This window comes from Puntigrus tetrazona, unplaced genomic scaffold, assembly GCF_018831695.1.
Source record: "Puntigrus tetrazona isolate hp1 unplaced genomic scaffold, ASM1883169v1 S000000513, whole genome shotgun sequence".
NCBI classification, from domain to species: Eukaryota; Metazoa; Chordata; class Actinopteri; order Cypriniformes; family Cyprinidae; genus Puntigrus; species Puntigrus tetrazona.
Genome location: NW_025048150.1, coordinates 582,209 through 592,500, shown reverse-complemented (window position 1 = coordinate 592,500; position 10,292 = coordinate 582,209). Strand labels below are relative to the sequence as shown.

Below are 10,292 nucleotides of genomic sequence, written 5' to 3'. Positions count from 1 at the left end.
TTTCTGCTTCAACTAGGACAAGAAATCCAGCCTGAATACATCAACCTTCAAGGACCTCAGAGAGAGAGAGTGTGTGTGCGTGTGTGTGTGTGTGTGTGTGTGTGTGTGTGTGTGTGTGTGTGTGTGTGTGTTCGCTCAGGCTGTTTCTGGGTCAGTGTCTCCCCAGCTATCAGCTCAAACCAGGCCAGCTATAGAAAGACACAGAGAAGTGAGAGAAAGAGCGGCAGCGGCGGGTCAGAGGAGGGACGTGATCACCTGACACACAACCCATCGTTCTGATCATCCGGAGCGATCACTAACAGCTGGAGGATTCACGCCGGCTCTTACAGCAAGAAACAGCGGAGATCACGGAGCAGATCAGAACAAGATCACTTCAGCTGAGGTGCTTTAGTTCCTCATCACTGGTGTTATCATCAAGTCACTGAAACTAATCATTCGGGGAAGATCTTATTCAGTTTCTTATCTGTTGAAGACGGTGACATGAAGTTACAGGAAGTTATATCCTTTAAAATATCCATAAGCAAAATGTATAAAATTATTTTCCGATTGCATGAGTTTTAAACGCAATTTAAATCAAACATGCAGGTTACTAATTACAAGCAGATCAAGAGATTAAATATCTAAAAAGATTTTTGATTTTGACTGATTAAGTTATTAGCTTTTTAACGGAGAGAATCCAGATAAATTCATTTGGAAAACAGAAAATATTACTGGAAAGGCCCCAGCTAACAAACAAGTGAACGGTTAGGAAAGTGACCGCAGCTCCGGTCACACCAGCGGCTCTCTGCGTGGAAAAGCTGCGTCCAACGGGAAAGACTTGTGTGTTTGTTTTGTCTATTTCTGGCTGCTGTGACCGCGGCGCTGCACACACACACACACACACACACACACACACAGAGAGCTCTGACATCACTCAAGCTGCTCATTTGGGAAAAGGATTGTGCTTTTCTTTTGGAGAGATGTGACCACGCCAAGCCCTCCACAGACTCACTATTGTTTGTTAGTCTGCCACGTAAAACACAGCCGAAGCATCCTACCAACACAAGCAGATCTCCACAGAACCAGTGCTCCACTGACCATAGAGAGCAGAAAACACGGCTGGAATTCAGTCTTAAAATATTTACCGTAGAACATCGAATGTCATGATAATCGGCAAAATTTGGATCCGTTACAATATGAAGTTAACTGAAGCATTATTATAATACTTTTTGTGCATTTTAATTTAAACAGTAACGCTGTAGTGACAAGTTTGTTTGCCAGTAAATGCAAAAAATTATTCAAATTTAATGCGATTTAAAATTCGTTTAAAAAATTTGTGCAACAAACGTTTTTTGAGTGCATGCGTCTTCTGTAAATTGAACCCTAGTGACATCTGTGAACCTCCTAGCAACACCCTAACAACCACCCAGAACGCCGTAGCGACAGCCTCAAACACCCTAGCAACAACTCAACCCTGCGTTATTATATATAACACCACTAAATGAAAACAAAAATAACTCAAAGCACACACGAATAAAAAACAATAATAAAATATTTAGTCTATCATGCAATTTAAAAAAATTAAAATAAATGCATTATTTTTCACGTAATTTATCTTTAATCTACAACGTCCCTTCTCTTTTATAAATGCTCAGATGATTTAATCAGGGTTCGTGACATCACAAGTAAATAGGAAGTTGCTCATTGTAGTCCCTAGCGGCCATATTTGTAGGCATTAAACTGCCATCATTTTAAAAGACAGTATCTGAGTTTGCATTATAATATTGCAGTTCATACTCAAACAGAACATTACACGCCAAGTAACATAAAAAAAACCTTTAAACAGAACCCTGAGAAATATTAAAATGGAAAAGTAAACTAAAGAGCTTTGACAGGCCTCATCAGCACGCTTCCACAGGCGTCTCAGTCACGCTCCAGCGTTTCCTTATTGCTGCTCATTCCACATTTCCTGCCAACTCATCGGAGGCCATCGGCCGGAGCTTTACGACGACTGCGTCCGACCTCAGACCCACCTCGCCGTCACCGCTCTTCTAAATGTCAAATTAAATTGAAGGCTCGCCGGTGATTCTCTCCAGATTTAAATCTAATTAAAGAAGACGAGCTCGGGCCGACAGACTCGTCTGCTCCTGAAGCGCAGGACGCCGGGAACTAATCGCTCGCTTTTTAGCTGCTTTTAAAGGAGTGATGATTGCTCTTTCATTAATATTTCACACTGGATGGACGTCTCCACGCAGCAGGAGAGCCAACCGGACAGAAAAATATTGAAGAATATGAAGAAAAATATGGATGCATGTTGCTGCAATCTCTTCTTGAACAGCAGCCGCAGACGTCATGCACACGCGTGTAGATGTAGAACCACGCGTGCACGCGCACACACACACACACACACACACACACACACACACACACACACACACACACACACACGCACACACACACAACAAAAAGACAGACAGACACACACACAAAGACAGACACACATGTGCACACACACACACACACAGAGACACAGACAGACACACTCTCGCACAGAAAGACAGACACATGTAGACACACACACACACACACAGACACACGTGTACAAACGTGTACACACACACGCACACAGACACATGCGCGCGCACTCACAGACACACACACAGACACACACACACACACACACACACACACACACACACACAGAGACACAGACACACACTCACACACAGATGCATGCACACCCACACACGTACAAACGTGTACACACACACACACACACTCACACACAGACACAAAGACAGACACATGCGCACACACACACACACACACACACACACTCCTCCAGCGCCTGGTACAGAAAGGCACAAGTAATGCTGCGAGAACAAAGCTCTCAGAACATCTGACGGTTCTGAAGAAAAATGAGACTTCATAAACCAAAGCCACGCTTGAGATTCACACAGACTCAGTCTCAGCACAGCCTCGTCATCAGGATGTTCACGCTGTTTAAGAGCAAGCACACACTTCAATAAGAGACGTTACAGTAAATCACCGGCTGCTTTCATTTAAGTCACAACAAAACTGAAGAAGCGTCAGATGATTGTGAGGAAGATTCGGAGCGTTACGGATTATAAACAAGGTGCGGCTCTCAAAAACCATATGAAGATGAGCCTGAACCTGTAGGAAGAGGATGAAATGATCCTGCATACGTCACCAGAGAGAAGATCCAGGCACAGATTTCAACCTTTTTTTTAATATTAAAAATGCATTTAGATGCGTTTTGTTTTACGTTTGTGACAAAACCAGCCATTTTTTTTTTTAGTGTGATTTATACGTAATCTTTCCACTGATGTCTGGTTTGTTGAGATCCGACAATATTTATCTTAGATACCACTATTTGAAAATCTGGAATCTGACTGAGCAAAAAACAAGAAGTAAATATCGAGAAAAGCTCTCAGCAATGAATATTACTAATTAAGAAATGTTCTTTTTATACATTTAATGATAGGACATTTACAGAATGAAAAATTATCTTTCGGCATACAAGGAAAAAAAAAGGGTTTTTTTATGCATACAGTGTATTATTGTCTATTGCTACGAATCCCCCTGTGCTGCTGAGGACTGCTTCTGTTCTCCAGAGACACATTTCATGCCAACTTTAACTACGTACCTGCTTCGCACAGACACAGAAAAATCGCCAAACTGTGATTTGTTTCTGAAGGAATGCAGAGCAAGCACTTTAACTAGAAAAAAAGAAGACGCAAGACAACCAGAATGGATTCATATAGCAGCATTTCCCCAAACAAGAAAATAAAGTACAAACGAGCAAATAACACACTTAACCCACGGCAAAGCAAAAGTGACCCGACCGTCCCAGAAGACGCACGCGTTCAAACGTACATGAAGGGTTAACCCGCTTCGGTCTTGAAACGAGACGCAGCACACTGAGGCCGGCTGCTGTCTGACTGATGTGCAGACAATCAGAAAACTTGACCTTGACTTCAGTGGAACGAAGCATTAAAAAGACGTTACAGCTTCAGTCAAACTGAAAGCAGCAAAATGCGCCGACCTGCTCAGAATCAACACGAAGCACTTTCACACCGGTTTCCCACATCTGTGGAGGACTTACTGCATGAAGCTGAACGTTGACCTCGCTGAGCTCAGCACCGAGACACGGACCAACCTTAAACCTCGCGTGTCCTTATCAGAATTACATAACTAACGACACTCGTCCTCGATGCAATATGAGGGTGGTAGTAAATATTACAATGAAGTGTTTGTGTTAGTCTGAAGCAGTGGCATGCTGGGAAATGCATGCACTCTCTGAGGCACTTGTGTGTTTTGGCTCGTGTTCACCCAACAACAATGCAAGGAAAAGTCTTCTACAAAGTCACTTCGGCACCAGCGGCTTCCTCACACACACAGCTACCGGCCCGGCCCATGAGGTCACTTCCTGTACAGGATGTAAGGCTGCGTCTGATTGGCTGAGAGCCTCATTAAAAGCCAGCACATGGGGCAGAAACATATGTAATATACACACAGTCTGGTGACGCGACATCAATAAACAGCGTTCTAACGTCCTTTTGACGCATAAAACAAAAAAAAAACCTTGTGCTCACGTTTTCCAAGAAAATAAAGAAATTATTGTGTCTGCCGCGGTTTAGCAATAAAGAAAGCGTGCCTCCTGCTTTTCACACACATCCAACAAAACAAGTTTTTTGCAATCATGAAAATTCGTTGCTTGCATCCGTGAACCTGCGGCAGATGCATCCACGCACTGACTCTCACACAGTGTTTTAATCTCAGCCGCCCACGTTAAGCTGTAAACAGGTCTGTGGCCAGATTAAACTCACACTGTAGACCGGGGTCACTGTTCAACTCCACGTCTGCAGCAAACGCAGCGCACGGATTACACGGTGTTTGTGAAAATCCAGAGACGCAGCACTGCTCAGAAAACAGCTTTTGATGTCAATCACCGTGTGCGGAGCATATTAATTCATCAGGACGCCGTCTGCTTTACCCCGGCCTGTTAATATTACATGAGAAACAATCTCATATCTGCTGCTGGAATTATTCAAAAGCACAAACACCACATCAAAACACACACACACACACACACACACACACACACTCGCTCCCAAATCAACAACATCAAAGGATCATCGTGGGATACAACACTTTTGCATGGAAAACATTTACAGCTAATAATAACAAAGTGGGAAACCGAGACAGATATTCAGTGTGAACAGTTTCATTTGCAGGAACGGCTGTTAAAGCGTCTGTTCAGACGACACGAACATATGCATGCTGTCAGTGTGATGAAGAGGAGACGCAATCGCTTTCCATCACTCTGCAGCCGACCAATAGGATTCATTCCTTTGGGTCACATGCTCAGAAATGTTGCTGTTGCATAAAACCACGACCTGGTGGCGCCGTATTTTGGATTTTACTAAGCGACAGAAAATAGCGAAGAAAGAATCCGTCTCATGGTTGAACACAATAAAAAAAATTTAAAAAGTTGTTTCAACTTGAAATAACTTGTTACACTGCTGCCGAATTTTTTTTTTGTTGCGTCAACTTAAAATTTGTAGTTACTTTATGTTCATTTAAGTGACAACTAAAATATTTTAGTTCACTTCACAAAAAATGTTTAGGCGGCGATGTAACAATTTATTTCAAGTTAAAAATGTATTTTTTTTTACAGTGCATGTAGCAAAAACAAAAATTTGATTTAAGTGTTTGAAAACATGCAAATATGTTAGTAAAAGTAACGCAAGTAATGCATTTTGGAGTCACAAGAATATTTCTGCTTTTTCTCTCCTTTTTTTACGTATTGAGAAAAATCGCATGCAAAAAATGGACATTTCTGTAGGACTGAACAGATGTTAGCACTCAAGTCAGAATGAAACGGAACTAGAACAAATCTATCGCTCCGATTCTCGATTCTGTCCATCGGTTGCCGATTGGATTTTGAGATGTGGGCGTGGCTCTCAGAGACCAGAGGCGGGGCTTAGAAAGGGGCGGGGTTCGATGATGGGCAGACGTCACCAGAGAGAATCTGTCTTTTCACAGAAATAAAATGACAACACAAAAAAGTAAAAATGAAGTAAAGTAAAAAGTGTTCACAAAAAGAATTTCTATTGCACGCTGGCTTTAAAGTAAGGCGGCGTCTGCAGCGGAGCAGATCAAACGCTTGTGTCGCTGTGAAGGTGTTCGTGCAGGTAGACACGTCAGAACTCTCCTCTCTCTCTCACATGTACCTGAACACTTCATAAAGCCTCTAAAGGTTGCTAAAACTCTCACTAATGCACCTGATCAAAGCTGAAGCCTTGCTGTTTAAAGGACAGCTCTGTATAATCCCGAGCAGACATCTCGAGTTAAAACTAGGAACATTCTCTATGCGACAGGCACGTCCGACCTGAAGACATTATCTGTAGGGGAAGAGGAACTACAATCAGTTTGGACGCCAAAGAGACTTTCTCTGAGAATGAACAAATCATGAGCTCGTTCTCTATCATCAAACCGAGCCATGCTCAGAGGAACAGTGTAGAAATGACTAACATCACCTGACTCCACTTTTAACTCTGTTTACATTCCACTGATGTTTTTATATGGAAACTAAACCCAGGGTGTCATGAAAAGATCCACCTCTGATGGAAACACGACATCAAACAGCACATAGCCAGCTATTATTACCGACACAATTATCATCTGCAACAGAAGCAAAAACATGAATATATTTAGGGTCCTGGGGCACAGCTGTATTTCCAGCAACAGACTAGCAATATGTTTGGCGTCTATCTAAAAATCATTAGTGCATTAAATAAAAAACACGTTTCACACTAATTTTCTGCCGTAAATATACCAAAACTTTATTTTTTTTGATTAGTGGCCTAATATGCATCGCTAAGAACTTCATTTGAACAACTTTGAAGGTGATTTTGTCAATATTTTCTATCAATTTTGCACCAAATAGTTGCATCTCAGACAAATAGTGCCTTCTCGTAACAAACCAGACATCAGCGGGACGCTTCCTCGCCAGGCTTTACGACCAGGTTACCGATCCGTGCTCCCGGGTCAGAGTCACGGACGCGTCGATGTACCGATCAGAGACGGACACGCAGCCGCAGACCGCCGCAGTACAAAGTGCTCGAGCAGACCGAGCCGTTTAACGGACTCGAGCGTTCAGAAAGTTGCTGAGGAACGAGAGGAACGAGCTCCCTTCCTCCGCTCCCGTGCGAGCCGCCGAAGACGCGACAAACCGAGCCGTTTTCTTTCCCGGTCTGAGCGGATCCCCGGGAAACGGAACGCGCCGGTGACGTGTGCGTGTTACTTACTTACCGCGCGCGGAACGCCGTTATATTCCAAACGTTAATCGCGGGAAAGTGCGCTGATGAAGCGGCGGACGCCGGAGAGATCGGTCTCCGGTCTGAAGCCACTCCTCCTGGGCGGGGCCAGACAGCGGCCGCGCGCTCACATCCTGCAGGAAACCGCTCTCATCTTCCTCGAGTCTGTCTGTTCTCTCCGCGCGCGTGTAACGCGGTGTAACGCGGTGTAACGCGGTGTAACGCTGAGAGCTTTGTAACACTCACAGAGTTGGCTGTTGAACTGAACCCAGATTAAATTGCAAAGTTAAAAGTAGTAATAAATGAACACATAAACCAGGATTAATATGGCAACTGTTAATTTACTGACTTTATATATTATTATTATTATTATTATTATTCAGCTTTAGTCCAGACTCGAGGTCTATTAGCAAGAGACACAAATACAATACACATTAAAAAAAGACATTCAACACTTAAATATGATTCACTTAAAGACGAAAGAGCTTGGATTTATTGATGTGTTTACTTTTTGAAAACACTAATTCATGCTTTGCTCACTGAATTTATTACAGTCTTCAAATGATTCATGATCTAGTAGCTTACTCGTTGGTTTTTGTTGGAAAAAATACAAACAAATACATCCTTAAACACCAAGCAGTTTGACTAGAAGAGCAGAAAACGTGTCTATGTCTACTTTACATTTTTATAAACGTTTTGGCAGGCTGAAATCTATCATTTGTTTGTGTTAAAATAATTGTTCTCTTAATTAAAAGTAATACAATGGGCCTCCTTTCTGATTGATATTTAATAACTTGATAAAAATGCATTCCTATTGCGTTCCTATTAATAATAACAAGAAGAAATCAAACATGTAAAAGAATAAGAACATTGCAGTGAAACCTTTCATGAAGGAGCGTCTGCACTACAGGTTTCTCTTCAGAACTATGAGCAGAAGAAGAAGTGGAACAAAGACAATGCTGGATCCTAAAGGAGAAGAAAACGTGAGGAATAGGAAGCTGTGATGAGTGTAGAGTTACAGAAGCAGACTCCGTTGCTCGCCTTAAATTTAATAGATGCTGATGAACATCATTACACATCAATAATCTGAAGCATGAGGCCAGTGTTTATCCGAACGGAACGGATGCAGGAGGAAAACAGCATTTCATATTCTACTGCTCTCGCCACATACGCCTAAAAACTAGGTCAGCAACGAGTGTGTGTGTGTGTGTGTGTGTGTGTGTGTGTGTGTGTGTGTGTGTGTGTGTGTGTGTGAGTGTGTGTGTGTGAGTGCAGCTCTCTTCAGTCTGTGCATATTTGATAAGCATCATCCTCATCCTCATCCTCATCCCCTTCCGTCTCCTTCTCTTTTGCTGTATAATGTGTGTGTCACAGACAGACGTTTCCCCGCAGGGAGAGAGAGAGAGAGAGAGAGAGAGACGGGTGGAGGAGACGGTAATGAACGCTGTGATTATGGGATGCATCTTTCAAACACGCTGGTTCTTATTTGCAATCTTTCAGCCAGCCTGTGTTTGCAGCATCATCCCTGATACGGCTCACGAAACCTCACCCGACGCTGAAGCCACACACACACACACACACACACACACACACACACACACACACACACACACACACACACACACACACACGCAGGAACGCTGCCGCATGCACCGCTTTGAATCATCTCGTCGCCTGCGTCTCTAACAGCTGCTTTGCTGCGCATCGATCTGCAGTCAGACAGGTCCGTGAGGGTCCAAACGGGCACTTCATCACAGCGTCCCATCGAGACCTTCAGCGCGTCTTAAATCATGTCCATCTGCTTAAGCACCTTCCAGACAATCCATTACATATCGATTAGAGCCGCATCGATCGCAATTATGCACATGCTTGTATTGTACTCAGGCTGATGTAAATTGAGTTATGTCCACACCGATCATAAACTACGCTAAAAGCTTCCTCAATCATAATCTCGGCCTGAAATTCTGCTTCAACCACAGTAATCTTTCTCTTATATTTCACTGAAGAACATGAAGACCGGGCCGGAACTGGCTTTGCCTTTGACACCAGGTCTTTGTCAGGTCAGACAGATGAGAATATGAATAGTTAAAGATGAGCTGTACGTCTGAAAGCTCCCTCCAGCTGTCCTGGGCTCCTCAGAGCTGCTCTCGGTTTCTGTCAGACTTCACGCAACTCTGAGCAGGTTTGGATTTTCGTTTCTTTATTTTTGCAGCACAGTCCAAGCCAGCATGGGGAAAATTCTCATGAATAAATCACACTGCCTTAACACAACACACGCTCAGCTGTGGTCTTCATCCAGGACACCTAATCCATAATCTCATAATGCTCGTTAGATTTTATAAGCCCCGCAAACAGCTCTCTTCAGACAGATGCAGTCATTAGTGACCATGGATAGCTGTGTTTACCAAACACTAAACAACCACTCGAAGCAGATTTAGATTTGCAATTAAGCTAAAGGTTTTATTCAATATTGCATTCAAAATAAACATTTAATCAGTTTATGCATTTCCTGTGTATCAAACTTGTTGAGCTACAGAAATGAATATCCTAGCAACGGCCCAGAACTCCCTAGCAACAAACCAAAACACATTAGAAATTCCCTAGCAACAGCCTAGAGCTCCCTAGCAACACCTGAACAACATCCCAAAATGTCTTAGCAACAACTAAAAACTTCCTAGCAACAATCCAAAAGTCCCTGGCAACGCCTGAACAACAACCCTAAGAACAACCAAAACTTCATGACAACACCCTAGCAACAAGCCTGAACTCCTTTGCAAACACACAGCAACAACTGAAAAACTCCTGAATAACAACCCAGAACTCTCTAGCAATGCCTTAATAACAACCAATAACATCGTAGCAACAGCTGTGAACTCCTTAGTAACACCTGAACAACAACCTTGAATTTCATAGAAACACCCCAGCAACAGCCCAGAGGTCCCTAGCAACAATCCAGAACTTCCAGCAACA

General features: G+C 43.0%; 1 protein-coding gene across 2 annotated transcripts in view; it reads right to left on the bottom strand.

The window, feature by feature from the left end:
• Positions 1-7,461, bottom strand: part of ppp1r16b (protein phosphatase 1, regulatory subunit 16B) — a 37,007-nt gene extending 29,546 nt beyond the window's left edge. Inside the window, exon 1 of one of the 2 annotated variants that reach the window (XM_043232160.1) lies at positions 7,318-7,461. The gene's annotated coding sequence lies outside the window, so the exon portion shown is untranslated. Of the gene's footprint in view, positions 1-4,105; positions 4,233-7,317 lie in introns of those variants that run through there. The other variant, XM_043232161.1, reaches the window with a different exon arrangement.
• Positions 7,462-10,292: the final 2,831 nt, after the last annotated feature.